A 21501-nucleotide genomic window follows, 5' to 3' on the forward strand; every position below is an offset into this window, starting at 1 on the left:
ACAAAAGAAACCAGCTGATGTGTTAATAATTAAAAGGGATATACAAATAACAAACCAAGAGTGTGACCTGGATAATTTTCCCAAGTTGGATTTACAAAACAGGCTTGTTAAAGCTTTGAAGAGTTTTGAGAAGGGACAAAGAAAAAAATGAAAAGAAATCAAGTTTTGGATATTATTTGAAGGGACTAAAGACCAAGACTGTTAAAAGTAAAAAGAAGGAATATAAGTTGACTTATTTGATCAAAGTTAAAATAGATATGCTGTTATCTCTGGTAATTCTTAATGGACTTTTGCTGACATGAGGACTGAAATGACAAGGCTTTACAGATTTGTTTATGGATAAGAGATGGGATATGGGAAGAAGAGATCATTTGTTGTATTTTAAGAGAAGGTGATAAATTACTAAAATTGTTGTGATAAAGAGGGAAGTCATTTCTTTATATATTTCTTTTTTTTCTTTACTATATTCTGATTTTTTCCTTTTCTATTTTTTCTTTTTTTCTTTTCTGCATCTTCTATTTTTTCTTTTTATTCTCTTAATTTTTTTAGTTTGTATTAGTTTTTATTGTTGCAATTGTAATTTTTAATAAAATTACTATTTAAAAAAAGAAAAATGATGCTGATCAAAACATGGTCAGGGATTATGTCTTTATTACGAATAAATTTAAGATTTTAGAACCAGCTGAATTTCATCCTAGGATACTGAAGGAACTAACTAATGATCTGGCCACAAATTTATATAGTATCTTTGAGAAATGCCAGAGAACTGGGGAAGTGCTATATGATTGGAGGAAAGCAAATGTTGAACCTGTTTTCAGAAAAGGGAGAAATGAAGATGCAGCCAACTACAGAGCAGTCAGTGCAACAATGATACCTGGGAAGATTCTAGATCAGATCATAAAGAGATCGACCTGCAAGCACCTTGAAAGCACTGCAGAAGTCAGCATGGAGTTTTAAAGAACAAATATTCCAGACTAATGTTACAGAATCTCATTTTTTCACTGGATAATTTCCTAAATAAATTATGGAGATAACTGTAGACATATTTCAGCACTTGACAAAGTACTATATGCTGATCAGCAAGCTAGTTAAAGATGGGCCAGATGGCATGACAATTAAGTGGATATGCAACTGGATCAGAAATCAATGCTTGCTCACTGACCCTCATCAAAGGTTCTATTGAAGGCAAGTATTGAATGAGGTGCCACAAGGGTCAGTCTTTCAATACTTCTATTAATAACTTGGATGAAGAGGTAGTGGGAATGTTAATCAAAGTTGGAGATGATACATAGTTGGATGGGATAACTTCCATATCAAGGGAAGCCACTGCTCCCTTTTATTCTTTATTCACAATATTCTACTTTGAATGTTGTTTCCAGTTCTGAGTACAACGCTTTAAGAAAGATTCAAGAGAAATTCAGTCAGAAAAAGACAACAGGGATAACTAGAAGAATGGAAAGTCCTATGAAAGGACTTCAAATATATATATATATTTGTCACCACCTGCCTCATTAAAAAGTGACTCTGGGCTGTTTATAGAAGAGATAAAATCAATTAAAATACAATATAAAACAATCTTAAATAAATAATAAATAGATTCCAAGGAATGATAAAATTGGCGAATGGCTCAGGGAGTGTCATCAGGGCGCCGGCCACCCCCAGGATTGATTACAACTCTTGTCACCCTATGCAAGCTGACAGAGCCAATCTTAATCCTTTCTGGAAAACCAGGAAGGTAGGGGCCCACCACACCTCTGGGGAGAGAATATTCCAAAGGGCAGGGGCAATGGCGGAAGGCTCTCCTCCTGGGCCCCAGCAACCAACATTCTCTCACTGACGGGGTCCACAACATGCCCTCTCTGCCTGTCCGTGTGTGATGGGTTGATGTGATGGGGGTGAGACAGTCTCTCAGGTAGGCCTGCAGAAAAGTTGCCCGAGGTGAGATATGATAGCACTTTTCAAGCACCTGAAAAAACGTCAAACAGAGAAAGGCCAAGATCTGTTATCTGTCATTCCAGAGTGCAGGATGTAGAACAATAATGGAAGGTAGATTCTGATTAAATCTGAGTTACCTGAGGGACCACCTCTCCCCGATTACATCTGCCCATCCCATCAGATCTGGCAGAGAAGGCATGCTGTGGATCCCATCTGCTACAGAATTATATTTGGAGGGTCCCAGGAGGTGGGCCTTCTCTGCTGTGGCGCCTGCCTCGTGGAATCTTCTCCCCTTGGAAATGAGATTAGCTCCATCCCTCTTAACATTCCATAAGTCCCTCAAGACCTGGTTACGTGATCAGGCCTGGGACTTCCAGGGACTAGGGAGGTTTTACGATGGGTCCCTTATTAATTTTATCCCCTCCTGTTTTTTTTATATGTAGTTTATATATATATATATATATATATATATATATATATATATATATATATAATTGTTGTATGCCGCCCAGAGTCATCTTGTGTGAGATGGGTGGTGATAAATGTGATGAATGAATGAATGAATGAATGTTAGAAGAATGTTCTTAACTGTAAGAACAGTTCAACAGTGAAACCAACTACCCAGAGATGTGGTGGGGTCTCTTTTATTAGATTAGTTCAAGTGGAGGGTAGACAACCATCTATGTATGAGATACTTTCATTTAGACTCCTGCACTGTAAAGGAGGTTGGGCTTGATGGAACTGAAGTCAAAATTGGGATAATGCCTGGGAGAAAGATGAGTGAATCAGCAAATAGTAGCTGTTGGTCCTCCTTCCATTTTAGTTGCTCTCTACTTGCCCAACATTTGTAAAAAGAATAAACACAGGTAGTCCTCATGTAGTGACTACCTTGTTTAGCAACTGTTCACAGTTACGACAGTGATGAAAAAGTAACTTTGTGACCAATGCCCACATTTATGACCTTTGCAGATCTGTAAAGCAAAGGAAAGCTAAAGTAAGATCATAAGCACAGTCATAGTTTCACTTAGCTACTGCTTCACTTAATGACCGAGTTGCCGGTCCCAACCGTGGTTGTTAAACAAGGGCCACCTGTAAAGAAAAGTCTCCTCTGAATCAGGCTTGACTCCTGATGACTTCATGGGCATCAGCATGAAGTTTTCTTGGCGCAGTGCTTTGCTATCACCGTTCCAATCTAGTCTACAGACCTACCATTTCTTAGCAGTCTCCCATCCAAATATTAACTACTTAGTTTTTGAGATCAACCAAGGTTGGCTGGAAAGAAGTACAAAGAAACAGATGACCAGATACCCACAGCATGAAAAGGAGCAACAGATTCAGAGGATGAATGTTGACAGGCTTCCTGTCAGGGAATGAGCATGACTGACATTGCTAATCCCTGAGTTTAGCTTTGATGTGGTAGAGCACATACCTTGAGGGAAGAATATCCTAAATTTAATATCTGGCATCTTCAACTAGGTTGTCAAAAAATCTTACTTGAAACTCTAGAGCAGTGTTTCCCAATCTTTTTCAAAATGGGGGCTGGGGAATTCTGGGAGATGAAGTCCACACATCTTAAAGTTACCAAGGTTGAGAAACACTGTTTTAGAGAGTCAGGGCTGGTTAACACAAATAATGTTGAGATGAACTAAAGATGATCAAGTTATAAGACAGTTTCCTATGTTTCTAAAAGTGTAACAGCTTAATTTATTAGCTTAAATGTTGCCATACTGAATCAGATTGGCTGAATATCTTCTCAAAGCAACACAAATCAGCAGAGCTTCACACAAGCAATATGTAAATGCTGATAGCAGGGTAACTAAACATTCTGAAATGACTCTCAGTTTGTTCCCAATTGAGAGTTCCTTTACTCCCACATCAGAACCAGTTTCCTTGAGGTTTTTCATATCACTTGTTCTGGAACAATTGGCATTGATTGGCTTCAGTTCCTGATAAAAAAGAATAAACTCAACCATTCTATAGTACATTACAGCAAATTACTATCCAGTTTCTATTTCTGCTCAGTAAAATGCAGTTTAACACAGGAAAATCACATCTTGCCAAATATTAAATTGTCTCTTAAAATGTCAACCCAAACTCTTTTGTTGCTGATTGTAAAGCCAGGCATGAAAGATTGCATGGTCTTTTACCAATAACATTTTTGTCCAATAGTAAATTCTCTCTCTCATTTCTCCCTTGTTCCGTTTTATAGCAAAAGATTAAGCTAATGCTATCCCATTGCTGCAGCTTCTTGAACTTAAAGACATACTGGTCAAATCAATATAGAATAGGGCTGTGCCCTTCAATGGGGTGTTTTGCTTTAACAAAGGGATGAACAAAGCATCCTTGTAAACCTGCTTTACAAATCATGAGCCCCTAATTTTTAACAGCAAAATGAAATAGATTCATTGACTCACTTTGCTTTACTTTTCTTCAGCATTTGCAAAGGCTGCACAGAAGGCTCTTAGGGCTTTTGCAAATGATGGAGGATGTGATAAGGAGACTGCAAACCACCTTCTCAAGAAAGAGCATGGTGCCTCTTCATCTCAAGTCAATCAAAGTCACCTTACCCAGCTCTAATATGGAATGATACCAAAACAGTATATAAAACCAGACCAAAAGATGCTTATCTTTGCAGCAATGCAGAAGCAGCTTCAAACCTGTATGATTGCACAGGATTTGGAGCTGAGTTGGTTTTCTTCTGGCTCTGCATGGCTAATCTGAAGCCAGAGCAAAGCTGACTTTTTCTTTTCCAGTGTTGTAATTCTGCTGACCTTGTTGATGGTTCATTCTCCTCTTGGTAGGAACTCTTGAATCACCCTGTCTCTGGGCGTCAAGGCAACCATTAACATAGGGCCTCAGGGCCCTCTTTCTGGTGCCTGGTGGTACATTGTTTCTCTCTCAATCCTCCTTCCCAGCTGCCATAGCAGCTGGCAACTATGGTTACAATACTGGGAAAAGTGCTTGATTACCAAAATGCTGACATGCTATTTTTTTCATTTGCCACAGCTTGCAAGTGCTTCATAGCAACTTTTCAGCCCCCCACCCCCACCCCTGGGGGGAGGTGGGGGTTGCAAATGTCTGAAGAAATGTACACAAGGGTGCAGGGAATGGAAATGCTGTGTTGTGGAGGTCTTAGAGGCCTTAGACATGTCATTTTCATTACCCTGGTTCATATTAAGTGAGCGACTATGGCTACTTGTAGCATGAATGAATTGCAAGTACTGTAGCCTAAGAATCCTGCAGTTAGCTCCTCTTTCCTTCTGTTTTGCATACCGGGGAGATACTTTTCTTTTAGGGTTGTAAAGAAGTCACAGTCTCTGTAAAGGCCCAGCTTCAAGCAATATACTTCGTTTAAATTCTGTTTAGTAAGAACAAATGAAAATTCCAGCTGTAACTTTAGATCTGAATTTTTTCAATATTGAACTCAACTCATGAGGAAACTTATTCATTCATTCATTCATTCATTCATTCATTCATTCATTCATTCATCATATTTATTGTGAGAAGCAACAACTGATCGCTTCTTCCAGTAGATAGAAGATGGGACTGAATTTTCAAGTCAGACACATGCAACAATGCAGTGCATTCTGTACAGAAGTGCAGAACATTTTATTTTAAGTTACATTCCCCTGGAAGTATTTTTCAGAAGGTTACCTGTTAATATTTGGTAGGTCTCAAATTTGTAGTGGATGAGGGCAGAGCCAGAAGTTTCTCATTTCTTCTATGACAATCTTATTCCCTTTCTTTAGCTGAACTTGCACATCATATTATGACATATGCATGACATATACATGAACCTAGTCAGTGCGACTTAGCATGCTGCATGCTTCACACTTTAACATGGCTTGTTTATTTTGACTTAGTACCAGTTCCCTGTACACCCAAATGACATCATTCATGCAGACAAGGGAGGTTTATCTGTTATAAGCCCAGTTCTCCTTTCATTAGGAATTTTTACACCAAACCAAACGAAACCAAAAGAAACCTCAACAGGAAAATCTTGTAACAGTTACTTAGGGAGACTAAACACGTTGGCCAGCTCTGTTACACTGCGTAGGAAAAAAGGGAAATCGGGAAACAATGGAAGAAACGGTGTATCCGAGATACCGGCTACATCTTGGGCGGGTGTACCATGTACTACAACATTTTGTTGTTGTAGGCACTTGTCACACCATTAATTAAAACACTGTAAGAGGATCCCTTGAGGCTTTCTTTTCCCCTTTAGTGTTGCTTTAGGATATGGTTTGCTATCAGTGAGAGCAACTGTGATCATCATTAAACCCCGTGTTGAAAATCTGGTAGGAAGCAGTTCCGCTTGCAAACGAAACACCGCACAGCTACACCAGCCGAGATCACCGCCTCTGGCGCCAGCGCCCGAAGCCGCCCTCTTGGTTTCTCTTTGGTTGAGGGGGAGGCGGAGGAGAAAGAGAAAGAGCGCGCGGCGGCCGCGGTTTCGTGACAGGGAGCGCTGCCGAACTGGACCGGGACCGGGACCAGCGAGATCTTTTTCTGCGGCGCGGTCTTGTGCGGAAGAGAGAGGCAATGTGGTCTGTGGTGGAGAAACTCGAATAAGGGAGGCGGAGGTTGGGAGAGGGAGAGGGAAAGAGGAAGAGAAGTGGGCGCCGCCTGGTCGCTTCTGCGCGCTCTCGACGGCGGCGGGATAAATGCCGGATTCGGGGCGGCTCGCTTTAGTCGCTGAGCCGAGCGGTGGGAGGACGCGGAGCCGCAGCAGCCTTTACTCCTGTCCCTTCAAGGTGAGGTACGTCTCGAGCGGGAGTGTTTTGGCTTCCAGGAGTGAGTCTTCGAGGAAGCGAGTTTCCAAAGTGCGCGTCCTTTTCCTCTTTCCCCGTTCTTTGTTTCTTTCCCTGGCTTTGATGGGATTTCTCCCCTCCCTTCGGCTCCCGTATGGGCGTGATTGGCCTGCTTCCTTTCCCTTTCTTCCTTCCCCGCCCTCCCCGGGGTCTCCCCAAATGCCCCCCGCGCTCACTCACCGCTCTTCCCTGCCCCGAGTGCCAACTACCGGGAGAGGCTCGTTCAGATCCATGCGTGCCTGATTACAGCCCGTTGCTCTTGAAGACGGTTCGTCAGCAAACTGGCTGAAAGGTAACGGTGGGGGCAAGATTGAGTTTGTGGAAAATAACTTTTGGGTTTGAAAAGTTTTTGTGCCGCGCAGTGTGTTTCTGACTGACTTAGTTAAATTTGCACGGTTTTCGAACAAGGCAGTTCACCTTTCTCTGATGGAATATAGGGAGAGTGGCTACTGCGAGCCGGTTTGGGGCCAGTAATCAAGCACGCAAGCAGTTCTTTATTTCGGTCAAGGATCGGCATAAAAGCAAGAACAAAAAGCAAAACAGAAACGATCTTACAACAACTTTCTACAGAAAACGTCGGTTCTGATTACTTTATGCCTATGGGTATAACATACTACTGTTAATATTACACTAAAAGGACCTAGAAATTGAGCTAAGAATAACCTAAAAATGGAGAATAAAATCATGGTTTTGTTTAAAACTTAGACCTTGTCCGTAAGCAGAGTTAAATGGCAGGAGTCTGGAAAATATTATCCTTGGAAGATGTCAGTTCCTGCCTAATTATAATAGCTGTATGGTAGAATTTAGCAACGTCCAAGGAAGTACAGTCTGTCTGGTCCAAGAGGAGGATTTGCGATGCTGATTTGGAGGCGTTCTGGACTACATGGTCTGAGTGAGCACTTCTCTCATCAGTGGCCTGAAAAGCGATTCCGAGGTATTTGAAAGTATACTGGTTTGCTCAATTTGTGACCGTTTAACAGGCACCTGTGAATTCTGGGATGTTTAGCAAATATCAGGATTTTTTTTTCCCGTAATCTACTCCTAATTCTTTGTCCTTGCAATAAATGTTTCCAGCCAGTCCAACAATTTTGTGTTTAGATGTTTGGCGTACAGCTTGTTGATAATACTGAATAAACTGATTGGATTGGATGATAATTAAGTGGCAGGTCTCTCTCTTCCCGTTTTATAAATAGAGATTATTATTGCTGTGCCCCAATCTTCCGGAACCAATGCAAAGAGTAGAGACTAATACTGGGGTCCATCATCTTAAATTCTTACAGATAATTTCTGCTGTTAAGTAATCATTATTTGGCATGTTTCCTGGTTTAGGTTGTTAAATTTAAATGTTTAATTTCTGAAGTTGTTACTGGTGGCCATTGGAGAAATGAGTTGACATTCAAATCAATTTGATTCAGTTTGTTTTTTTCCTTGAGTGTTAAGAAAACTAAAATGTGTCTCCCAGACCTCAGCTGGAATTGTAAAAGTGGGGCAAAGTGAATGACTTATTGATTGTACAACCATGAGTTGTCAGAATCAAACTGAATTTCTAGCTTGAGCAGCTACTACCGGGAAGTTTTGACTTACTCCCTTTTCTTCCTGCAAAGCAATTGCTTATGTTGCCTTTTCTGCATTCATATATTGTTAATAGAACATACCTGCAGATCTTCCTTATGTTTATTAAAAAGCCAAATCAGGCCTTTCTTTGCTTCCAGGCAATCTAAATCAAACCAGTGTTTTGACTGAAATATCTGGTTCCTAGTCTTTGGGGCTGAGGATGAATTAGGAACAGGTTGGAGTAATTGAAGTAAATTAGAGTAGTGGCTGATAATTGACTTATCTGAACTACTAGTTATTGTAACATACATTTGATGTGTTCTCTGAATTTTGGATTTTAGTACGTGTTTCTCCCTGTTGTGATGACCATTTAATCCGAGTAGGGCAGAGTTCATCTTTTCCTATAGTTACAATGCCTAGGTCATAAGCATTGTATTGGATGAAACTCCAATATAATCCATTAGGGAAGGTCTCATGCCAGCCCTGGGAGAGAATTCTGTGGGATAGTCAGTAGGCATTTAGCCATTCACCAAGGTTAGATTCAGTATATAGAACACTTGAAGCAAGAAGTCTACAGAAGATTCCCACAGGATCTTTTGACTGATGAATAAGAAGTGGAGGAACTGGATCCAGTAACAGACGTCAGTGTATCCCATTTGGCAAATGGGAAAATAGTTAATATATTGCTTTCTTCCATTGTACTTCCCAGGTAACATAAGCAGTGCCCTGCTGGATTGGACCCCTGGCCCATCTAGTCCAGCAGTCTATTTTTACAGTGGCCAACCAACTACACAAGCCTACAAGCCTCCTAGCAGATGGCCTTCAGAGGCAGTCACACTACCATCAAGGCTAATAGCCATTGATCCCTGTGACTTCCAGGAATTGGTCCAACCCTTTTTTGAAGCCAGCCAAACTGGTAGTACCACATCTCATGATAGCAGATTCCAAAGTCTAATTATGTGTTTTGTAAAAAAAATAATTTGTTCTTTCTATCCTGAGTCTTCCAGGATTCAGTTTCATTGGGTGACCTCTGAATCTACTATTCTGGAAAGAGGAAAATAGCTTCTCCTTGACTATTTTATCCACACCACACATAATTTTGTACTCCTCAGTGATGTCCCCTCTCATTCACTTGCTTTCTATATTAAAAAGCTTCAAATATCACACCCTTTCCTCATAGGGAAGTTGCTCCAGCCCCGTGGTTATCTTAGTTGCCCTCCTCTGAACCTTCTTTAACTCCACTGTATTCTTTTTGAGATGCAGCAACAGAACTGCACACGATATTCCAGTTGTGGCTACACATGTTTTTAGGTACAATTAGACTGGGTTCACAAATCATGCTGAACCATAGTTTGGTTAATCACCATGAAAATATGCTCTGGGCCAGGAAATATGATTATACAGATTAGATACCACAGGAGCATAGCCTGTGAACCAGATCTTGCTGTTGCTATTGGATTTATTAGATGTCATCTGTGTGCTTTGCATTCTCTCAATCTGATCCTATGCGTTTCTTCACTTTGCTGAGCCAGAATGCTCTTGAAAATAAATACAAATTATTAGTTTCCACAAGAACATTTGCAACCCCCACTTCCAGTGTATATTTACATAATCTATTTCTTCTTTTTTCTTATGTTTCTGCTATTGGGAAGAACTTCTCCTCCTCTGGTAGCAAAACTTTGCCTATCTCCTCATCTGGAGACACTTGTGATTTGCTGTAAGTGAGGAACAATTTGAATATAATCTGGGCATCAGAGGTCTGTGTATGTATCTCTGGTACACAGGTTCTGATTATGGGAATTTAAAAGTCTCAATTCCCATTGCAGCAATAAATGTTCCACATTGCAGTTGTTCTTCCTGATTCAGGTACAGTGGTACCTCGGGTCACGAACGCTTCTGTTCATGATCAATTCGGGTCACGAACAGCTCCGTTCGCAAAATTTTGCTTCCGTTCGCAAACGCCGGATCGGGTGACGAACAGGATCCGCGGCCATTTTCCTCCCGTGACACGTTGTGGCTTCCTGTAGGGAGGGGGACTCTCCCTCCAAGCAATAACCGCCTCCTCACCCGCCTTCCTGACCTCCACGCCAGAAGTCGCGTCGAGCAAGGTTAGCGTCCTCTCTCTTCGTACTGTATTTTGTTTCATATTTTTGTAGTTTAAAAAAAAAAATACATATGGTTCAGAACGGATTAACCGTAATTACATTGAACCTTATGGGAAAATTTGATTCAGGACGCGACCAAAATCGGAGGGGTCAGAACGGATTAACCGTAATTACATTGAACCTTATGGGAAAATTTGATTCAGATCGCGACCAGAGTCGCGGAACAAATTAAGTTCGTGAACCAAGGTACTACTGTATAGACACTGCAGCCGTTCTTCCTGACTCAGGTACAGTCATGTTGCTTGCCAGTTTTTAGTGGCCTTTCCCAAAATGTCTCCTATTTCTAGTGGAAATCCTGTTGCAGGCTTAAAGTTGTCTTAATAAATTAATGAATAAAACTGTGAAAAATGGTGGGCTTGGCTTCTCCCAATCCTGTTAACATAACTAAGTATAGTGAAATTTTGTTAGCAGAGGATGCACTTAAGACGCATTTAGAATAGATCGGATGTTTGTAGCCTTAAAATTGTTATGCCTATGGAAGTTCCATGTGGTATTTAATATCACAGAACGAAAAATGCATTGTAATTATATATCCTCTGTGTTCAGTTGTTTGATATCCCCAAATATAGCCATCTCTGTATAATTTTTTAAAAAGGTAAAAAGACATGTTAAAAAGTTACTGTTTGCATTTAATGCTAAGTAATTAGGAAATAGTTTTTTGCAAGTACTTTTATCAGGTGTAGTATTGGAGTAACAGTTTGATAATCCAGAGGACTATACTACTGCATCTAACTATATTTTGGGACAGTGGTCAGCTTGAATGAATAGAAGACAGTGCTTGAATACTAATATCTTAAGTCTGAAATACAGTATTATTTATTTGTTTTATTTTCTAACATAAACATGCCAACAATATCTGATTGTGCTTCTCAGACAGGAGAGCATGAGCTAACTGTGTTGTGGCTAAGAACTTAAGCTTACTAAGATGTAACGCTTGAAATCAACATCCTGAAGGCACAGCAAATGCTGTGCATGCCAGTGTGGGTTGAGTGCACTTTTCTGAACCGTGTATGGAATTACATTTGTGCCAAATAGAGTCACTTTCCTTCTACTGGTCTCTTCAGACTGCTCACCTCTGCTGAATGGAGTGACTTTTCTATCAGTGGGAATTTAAACAGTCGGAAATGGGATGAACCTTTTGTTCACTCAGTCATGGAAGTGGAATGTCTATCCTAGTTAAAGCTTGCCAAAGCATTTGGCTCTCTAGTGGGTAGTTGCTGACAAGATCCTTTCAGAAACTGCTCAGAGGGAAGAACTAGGTCAGCTACAAAAGACATGCTCTGGAAACAGAACATTTCTTTCCCCAAAAAAGGTTTAGAGTCCATCTGAACAATTCAGAGAAAGTATGAACAAATGATAGGCATGAAATAAAACAAGTAAAATGTACTTAGAATTCCTTCAGAACATTTGGGGTTCTGTATTTTGGCCCCAAGATAAAGGTTTAAGCAAATTTGTTCGTTGAGCTTCACAAGTTGCTATTTTGGCACACCTCTTCTATTTTGTGACAGTAATTTGTGCATTAACTTTGGTAGCCTCACAGAAGTTTGAATGCTTTAGAAGCTTCAGTAATTTAAATGAGGCTTATATGAATAAATTGGAACACTTTGAGGACTAAAAATGTAGCCTTTATAAAATCATAGTGTTATCAGTATCATTCTGAAGATAAGGATTTAACTCTGTGCTCATCAATATTTAATTAACCATATTACATTGTAGGTAACTGCTGTAAAACATAAACCTGTAGTCTTGATGTGCTGAACAGCAAAGTACTGTAAATAGTCAGTACATTAGTGATAATCAGTGAATTCTCATAGGTAGTAAATAGATGAATATATTAATTAAAGAAGTATGGTGTTCTTACCAGTTAATTCTAAATTATCATGAACATACCACTGCCATAAAAAACAGTGTAATTCATAAGATAATACACAATTAAACAGCATGATGATAGTGGACCATGTCTGAGGAAGTCAAGTCTTAAGTGATTAATATTTTTGAATTTGTAACAGATAATATCTGATAGAAGGTTATTTCTTTATCACAGTCTGATCACCTATCATGATAAAAATTGAAGTACTTTAATCCTTTGTACATTCAGATGATGAGCACCTTGTTTTACAATAATATAGGGAAGTATTGTAAGCTGTGATAAAATACTATGATGTTTGCAAGGTACAGTTTTATCAGTGTCTTTTTATCAAGAGCCTCGCTATCAGACTGCAGATCTTTCATTTGAGGAGTACCATTTTGGACATATAGAACAGGATACTAGTTTGACTTATTAAGAGAGATAGTCAAGTGTTCAAACAGATTTTCTAGATACCTTGATTGTATAAGCTTCAGTGATCAAGAATTACTGAATAGCTTATAAGTTGTTGTATTTTATATAAAAATAATAAATAAATGTCACATTTGGAGAAATAAAGTAGAGGTTAATCTTCAGAAGGCAGTGGCAAAGTTAAGGATACCTCTATGAGAATAAAGGTCAAAATAGTTATAATAATCTTCCCATTTGTAATGAATGCTGTGAAAGCTGGATATTTGTCCAACCCCTTTTTTTGAAGCCAATAAGCTGGTAGCCAGCACCACATCTTATGGTAGCAGATTTCAAAGCCCTAAATGCCAGAACCTTTCCTTTGTTGCTGTAGGCCCTTGATCATCTTAATTGCCCTCCTCTGAACCTTCTCCAACTCCTTTTTGAGATTCAGCAACAGAACTAAACAAAATATAAAGATGTGGTCACACCACTGATTAGGTAGAATTAGACTGGGTTCACAGATCATGGTATACCATAATTTGGTTAATCATCCTTTAGTGAAAATATACTCTCTGTCAGGAAGTATGGTTTGTATGGATTATAAACCACATGAGCTTAATCTCTGATCCAAATCTTGGTGCTGCCATTGTATTTATTAGATATTATCTGTGTGTTTTGCATTCTCCCAATTTGATCCTGTGCATCTCTTCACTTTTGTGAGGTAGGCACTCTTGAAAATACAGACATATTATTAGCTTCCTGTCTGTATTATCCAAACATGTAAGCACAGTTCCCTTGTACTAATCACTCACGTTTATATAGGTTTGCAAGGGGGCAGAGACATTCTCAGGAGAGTGTGTGTGGTGGGGGGGATGGCAAATAACAAAAGTAGCACCACACCATTCTATGCAAACTCATCCCTTTTGTAAGTATATAATGATGCTTCACATACATAAAAAAGGGAGAGTTTGTGCCACAACAGCGATGCTGCATGTGGTGAAATACAGCTTGGGCTAGTAACCTTTCCATCTCTTCCTAAAAAACATGTTGAGGCCTCTGTTACTACCTGTAACTACAAGTTAACTCCATCCTGATGCTCTGCTACATCTCTCATCAATACTGGCCAAGTTGTCCATGATTATGCTGGCTGTGGATGGTGATAGCCTTTTATCAGCACTTCTGGAGAGTAGTAGAGAAGACTTGTCTGAATGGATTTTTTGTACACACTTTAGAATACTTTTGAATAAAGTAATTTATCACTAATCAACTAAAACAGCAGAACATGTACTAGTAAATAGAGGAACAATAATTTGTATTTAAATTTTTTTAATATTTAATAGGTGTCTTCATTAAATGTCCGCTATATACAAATGTCCGCTATATACAAATTGAATAAAGGAACAAATCTTAAGTTCCTCAAGATGTGTTCTGACTTCTGTCTATTTAAAGGTCAGTCACAGTGTGTAGAGAGTAAAGAGGGTGGCCTTGGGGGAGAGAGGGGAGAACTGTTACCAAAGAGACAGAAGGAAAACGTAGATTAAGTCCATAGAAAATGTGTGTAAAGATTTCAGACAGACACCTCCCTAATTCAGTTATAAAAGAGAGAGGAAGAGGAGCACAATCAGACTTGCAAGATTCTGTTCCTATAGCCAGTCCAAATAAAAGTAGTCCTAAGTCTTCTATAGAGTTTACAGTATTTCTTGATCTGGTCTGTCCAGTAGGGCTTGCAAAGTGTTACAATATAAACATTTATTAAGGAATAAATTGTTAGTGATAATCTTGTATGAATTTTAAATTTAGTGCTTAGATGTTCTATTACTTACCAGTTTTTGCCATCAGGACAACAATAAGCACACTTAATTAAAATGAAGGCTTTAGAAATGCAATTCTTTGTACACAAAGAGTTGTTCAGAGTTTGAATGATAATTTACCTTGATTCACACATGAATTTAAATCTTTTAAGGATTATTTCCTGCTAAGCTTTGGTAACACCTGGGGTTTTTCACTCTCTTTAAATAATGTTGGATTCACATATTCATAGTGAAAAAGTGGGAACAGATTTTGAATGATCAGTCTTTTGCTAATTTAGAGGAAGAATGGGTCAGCCCTGGTTCGCAAAAATATGGATGAGCACTAGGAAACAGCAAAGAGATACAGAACACATTTCGCTGCCAAATAATGACCAACTCGAATTTTGCAGCCTAAATCTGGTAGCTCTAAAGAAGAAAGTAGTTTTTATCATTTATTATAAACTGGCATATAAAAAGAATTAGGTAAGGCAGATGACTAAATAAATGTGTAAGATGGTTCATACTTGATCCTGACAACTAATGGTGGCACAATTTTCTCAGTGTGGCTTTAGATTTACCTAGGTAGTCAATCTCAGTGTGTATATCTGTAATAAATGTGTGTCCCATGGTGGAACATTCTGATGAACTAGATAGATTTGCACAGATAAAACTCTGCCATCATGTGGCCACTACTTTATTGTACTGAACTGTACTTATTTCATTTCAGAGTAAGCTTGCATTAGACTGATTGATGCAATCAGCAGGTATTAATAGGCTATTACCTACCTATCTTCCAAGGAGATGCTGTTATCTGACATCCTCTCCCTTAATCCCAGTAGATAAGAGAAAGACAGTTCTCACAGCCTATACCCTTACTTCCAAATAAAAGGACGGAGATGATAAAAATTAAACATAATCTATAGGGATATCTCCTGGCACTCATAACTTTGAGGTATACAGTTAGGGAAGGCAACCTCCTATCCTTGAGAGTTGAATCAAAAGAAAAAAGTTATAGTTCAAAATCAGCTATATTAAAAAATAAAGGAAGAGGAAATGTAAAACGTTTATATTATAACATATAAAAAGAATAAACTGTGGATAAAAATAGAAATCAAGCACCTTGTAAAAAGCCCCCTCAGAAAAATATACAGCATAGACCTTAGGTAACCCTAAGATGGTATTGGCTTGCTCTTATGTGAAAATATTCTGAAGTGAAGAGGTGCCAGGCTGGATAAATCACACAAAGGCTGAGCATGTATGGAGAACATTATCAGAGATAAGAAATAACCTGAAACACAAAGACAACAACAAATGTGCTAGTGGCACCTTTGTGGGTGGATGGCATGATAGTTGATGCTGTAGTTCTTTTTTCCTTATGTTTTTTATTCTTTATGTTGCCCGCCACTCAGAGACAATTAGAATGGAGTGTCGTAGAAGTGCTAGTAAGAAACTAGAGAACCAGTTTGGTCTAAGGCGCCAGGCTAGAATCCAGGAGAGTGTGAGTTCTATTCCTGCTTTAGGCATGGAAGCCAGCTGGGTGACTTTGGGCCAGTCACTCTCAGAGTTGGTGTTGGGGAAAACAGGAGGAGGAAGGAGTACTAGGTATGTTCACCACCTTGTGTTAGTTATAAAAATAATAAAGGTGGGATAAAAAAAGTCTAGAAAAGAGAAAGAAATAATAAAATAATTAATTCCCCCACCAGCCACCTTAGCACACAGCTTTTGCTTCCTTTTGTTCCAGGAATGAATGAATGAATGAATGAATGAATGAATTCATTCATTCATTCATTCATTCATTCATTCTCCCTCCTTCCCTCCCTCCCTGTGTGTATGTTTAACAAAGACTTATTCTCTCTACAGAACGGGAGAAGCTGGAAGGATCTGACTCTGTATGTACTCCAGAACATGCCTCTTGTAGGTTTGTGTATTAAAAATATCTGTAGTCTCCCTGAGACAAGATGTGTATCAGTTTACTGAATGGGAAATACACACTTCCATTTGCCATAGCATATAATGTGAGAAGAAATAAGATCAGATCTATTATCACTCAATCAGATATAAATATTGTGTTAGGTTGAGCCTGGGAAGGTGACACTTCTTGACATATTGGTGAAGTTGAGCCATGATTGAACTGAGCTGTTAAATTTTCTTTTTCATGCAGCTGTGTATGCCATTGAAGTTATCTTACATATTTGCTGACACCATTCTCAAGAAATTCCAACGTTCAGTACTCAGTTTTTGTTTTAATATTTGATCTTACTATAGAGTTTTTGCTTAGGAAGCCTCTTGCTGTCTTCCAACAAAAAGATACAGTACTTGAAGTTTTTGTTTTACATGCTATATGTGAGAAACCATGTCAAAAATCTATGTCAGAAAAGATGTCATTATATACAGTACCTTGTGGGTCTATGGATCGGTGAGACTTGTGTGCTATGCTCCTGTGAATGATGATAAAAATTCAGGGATGAATTTTGAGAAAATATATACAAAATTCTTAATGAGTGCAATCTGCAGAGTAAAAGAGTACTCTGTTAGGTGACCTGAATGGATGAGTGGAAGCAAAATGAGAGAGTACTGAAAAATAATTGCATCATTTGGAAACCCAGTGTGATGGAGGGCGTGAGCGGGGAGGATTCTGGAAGGGAGCTTCAAGGTTACACGAGGGGGAGTGACATTCTACTCATCTCCTCAGCCCCCAGCTGGACTGTGTGAAAGTAGGGAGGAAGAGACTGGCTCCTCCCTAAGGGCTTGATGGTTATAGTTGCTCTCGTTGGGGAATTATAGTTAGTCTGGTGAGATTCTGTCTATTAGGTGCAAGCTAATAAAGAAGCTGAGCTGATTTCCAGACTCTCTCGCGTGATTCTTGGGCTGAACCTGACACCCAAGAATTAATGTGAGTGGCAACTGTTTGGTGAGCATCTGCTTAGGAAAATACATGTTTTGCATACATGTTTTAAGTTGAAGCCTACTTGTGGGTATACCTGGAAAAGGAATGAATAATTAAGCACGATTTATTTGATTATATATTTTGAAAGGTTTTTAAAAACTAATGAAGAATGCAAAGGTGATGAGAGGTTTGAATATGGGACAGACCATTATTTGGTATTGCCAAGAGTGGAGAAAAAATGGGAGAAAAAACGATGTGGAAGAAAAGGAAAGTAGTGAAGGAAACTACTGGGAAACTATGACTTAAGGACGAGAAGGTGCAAAAGTATTAGAAGATAAAGTAAATTTCCAACAGAATGACATGAAAGTAGAATCATGAAGTGAAAGCGGCTCTGGATAAAAATGCATATAAGATGATGCTTGCTGCAAAAATGAGAATGAAAAAAGATACTATATGACAGTTACAGAGAGGAAAAGTTGAAGTCAGAGCAAGGAACAATTAAAATGTAAAGAGGAGAGAAAATACAGTGAATTTCAAGTTGCCACATTTTGGACCATCTGTAGCTTCTGAATGCTGTTCAAGGGCATCTCCATGCACTGCATTGCATAGTCAATTGAGTGACTAAGGAATAAACGACAGTTCCATGAAAGCCTACAATTCATGCACAAGATGAAACTCTGCAAAGATCCTTTCAGCCACCTGTTCTATGAGCAGGAGCTGTGAGTCCAAGAGGACTCTCAAATTGTGAACCAGCTTTGTTCAGGGGGGTTCTAGTTCAGCAACATCTGGAGGGCTACAATTTCACATAATTGTGATAGAGCTTATAAGTTGCATTGGTTCTCACCTTCCACCTCTTCTTATTTATGCTTTCTGTGTTCTAGCATTATTTATTTAATCAAAGTTACCCCATATGTGACTCTAGAAGGCTTACAATAAAAATAGATAAAATATATACGATATCTACAATATAAAAAATAAAAAGACATAGAAGCCGAGCATTAAACAGTCATTAATAAAGCCAGGAGATGGCTCCTGTTCTTTAATGCCCCTCTTGCCTGATTGGGTAGGATGAGTAAAAACAACTGGTGAAGACAGTCCCACAGGTAACCTGGTCCCAAGCCATGAAGGGCTTTAAAGGTGACTACCAGCACCTGGAACTGTACCTGGAAGCATGCTGAAAACCAATGCAGCTCGTGCAGCAGTGGTGTCACATACGCCAAATAACTGGAACCATTAAAAATCCATGCCACCACATTCTGCACCAGGTGAAGCTTCAAAATATTCTTCAAGGTCAGCCCCATGTAGATATGTTGCAATAGTCCAATTTGGAGGCCATGAAGGCAGGAGCAACTGAGCAGGGCCATTAGCACTCCAACTCCTGTTTACCTTGGAGACTTCAAGCATTTATATATACTGTGTCTTTCTCAATATTTTGGCCAATATCTTTCCTCTTACAGTCCTGTGCATATTTGATTGGCCATTCTTTCTTACCTTTTTGTTACCTAGATGTAAATTATTTTTATTTTAACAATAAGAATGATTTGTATCTTCTAGGGATGAGGTTTTTTGGATGAAGATTAATTTGAAAATTGGTCTGCTTCTTTTTGTTATTAATTGACAGTGGACTCCATCCTGGTTCAACTAGAGCCCTTCCCTTTTGTACAGGTCTGTATTACTTTAAAATATAATGCAACGTTTCATAAATTTACTTCTCCCTGCTGTAGTATCATTGTCTCAGCCACGCATAAATATCGTTTAGCTCTGCCTATTTAATTGAGCCTCAAGATGGAATAGGTAGCATTCTAGAGAAAGCCATGTTTTATTATAAGAAGCTGGCAAATTTTCACACTTCTTTGCTTCTGATTACCAGATATGTAGCTGGACATTTTAATTGGTACAGTTTAGTTACTTCCCAAGAACGTGAGGGGTCAATTTCTCCTTTCCAACTACCCATAAGATATGCTTAAATTCTAATGAGGAAACTGAAAGTGTTCCTTGTACAAGAAAGCTACACAGTCAATAGATAACAATATTCATTTAGAATGTGTCCTGACAGCTGTACCCATGCTGGCCTTTTAAAAAAAATGTTGTTTGATTTATAACAATGACATGAGCAAATTAAATATTCATCATGTGGAGGTACACCTTTGAGAGTAAATATTCTTGACTCTGCCCTGTTAGGTGTTTATGTGAAATAAATTGTCACATTGAAAGGAGCTATCCATTTATAGTACGATATGCTGGTTATTATGGAACCTTCGTCAGCCTGTGTCCCCAGTGTTGGTTGGATTACAGTTCCTATAATTCCATGCTGATTGAAGGTGTTTCATTGTACGTTTGAATTGTTTTATTATTTTGTGTGGTTTAAACCTATTATAACCTGTCCCAGAATAATCTGATTTTGTAGGCAGCATACACATTTTAAACATAAAAGTAATTAGGAATATTACAATTTTAGAATGAGGAGGAGAACAGTTCCTAAAATATTTTCTTACAGCTCTTACACGACTGTGCGTGAAAGGCACGTAGAACTCGCTGCCTTGTTAGCAGTAACCTTTTTAAAAGAGAAGCTGTAAGCTGAACCAGCACTTCTAGAAAAACCTGAATGATGCTGAAATCTTTTATCAATAAGCTGTGCAACATTTTTATTCTTTCCAGCCCAACAGAATATGGAAAGAAATTATGTAAAGGGGCTTGGAGGCCTTATCTGTCAGTAGGATAACTCTGTGAAAGAACAGAAAGGACCACATTTGGTAAGGCGGGAGAAGCTAATAAAAGAAAGGTAGAGTTTGACAATGGACCAGATCAGGGTGGGGGCTGTGGAGAAAAACACTGCCCTCCCTCCAAGCATCCCTCTGAAAGCGGCATTTGGACAGCTGCTTGAAATGTTTGCAGCTGCTCCATTCTAAGCTCTCCCACCTCCCAGCCACGTGACTCAGAGCAGAGCATATTCAGCTTGCCCTCTGCTTCCCAATGCACGCTATTACATAAATACACAGTGATGCAGCACAAAGGAAAAGCAGAAACACTCCCACAGGTGCAACACTTTTTTCCCCCCCCTCACATAGAAGAAAACACAGATGCCTTTTGTGGCCACCGCTGATAACGGGACTGAAAAGTATTCTAGAAGCCATGCTCTGCGTGCTTTCCTGTCTTGCTTATTTTTTTCCAACCAACTGAATGTTGGAAAGAAATTATCTAAAGGGAGTTAGGACTCTGTCTGGCTGCCTACATATGCTGCCAACATCTCCGCCCTAAGCTCCCCTTATCAGTCACGTGAACCAGAACAAAGGATATACAGCCCACCCTGTGCTTCCCAATGTATGCTTAATATACAAACACCCACAGATGCAACACAAAGGCAGAGCAGGAACATAGGCACATACACAGCACTGCATATGCACCCACCCTGATTAGTGTCTCATATATACATGCAGGCAATGGCAACATGTATGCACATTCTGATTAGTCCCCTGGGGTGAAACTGCATGCCCAAACCCCTATGTAACTTCATTGCATGGAATAAAATATGATACCTTCTAGTGATAGAACTGATAGATGCCTTCTACTGATAGATCTGCCATAACTAATAACAAGGTTGGAAATAATTCCAGAAGCCATGCTTTGCATGTTTTCCCTACTTTGGTTCCCCCCCACTCCGGCTTTCTGGAACTGGATATTGCTTCAGAAATGTCCACCTACCACCTTTTAAGGAGACATTAGCATATGCACTGAAAAAGAAAGAAAGCATTAATGTTTTTACCAGCATAGCATGAACTTTCTTTGGACAAATCTGACAAGACAGTTCATTTATTTGAAATGAGTTTTATTGCAAGCTTAGTTAAATTAAGAATCTAAATACATAATTGTATTTGAATTGTATTGTGTAAGATTGTAGAGCATTGTTCACTGAAATGTAAAAGACAAAGCAGGAAAGCAAGAGCTAAACTGTGAAGTCTTCACAGTTCTTCCTATTATATGTGTCCTAAAAATATTGTGAACTGGTAAATTGACTAATTATTCCAGCTCATTAGAAAGCTGTGACTTATTTTCTGGATGAATTAAATACCTATTTTACTGGGGGGGGAAAGTACTTTTTGAT

General features: G+C 39.1%; 1 protein-coding gene across 7 annotated transcripts in view; it reads left to right on the forward strand.

Moving 5' to 3' along the window:
- Positions 1-6310: 6310 nt before the first annotated feature.
- SERPINE2 (serpin family E member 2) overlaps positions 6311-21501 on the forward strand; it is a 33762-nt gene continuing 18571 nt past the window's right edge. The window contains exons 1-2 of one of the 7 annotated variants that reach the window (XM_025175097.2): positions 6311-6482; positions 18954-19064. The gene's annotated coding sequence lies outside the window, so the exon portion shown is untranslated. Of the gene's footprint in view, positions 6483-6510; positions 6695-6766; positions 7039-18953; positions 19065-21501 lie in introns of those variants that run through there. The other 6 variants (XM_007441333.4, XM_007441334.4, XM_007441335.4 and 3 more) reach the window with 6 other exon arrangements.

This window comes from Python bivittatus, unplaced genomic scaffold, assembly GCF_059951505.1.
Source record: "Python bivittatus isolate LINGU-HERP-01145 unplaced genomic scaffold, Pbiv_v1 ctg000980_np1212, whole genome shotgun sequence".
In the NCBI taxonomy this organism is placed as follows: Eukaryota; Metazoa; Chordata; class Lepidosauria; order Squamata; family Pythonidae; genus Python; species Python bivittatus.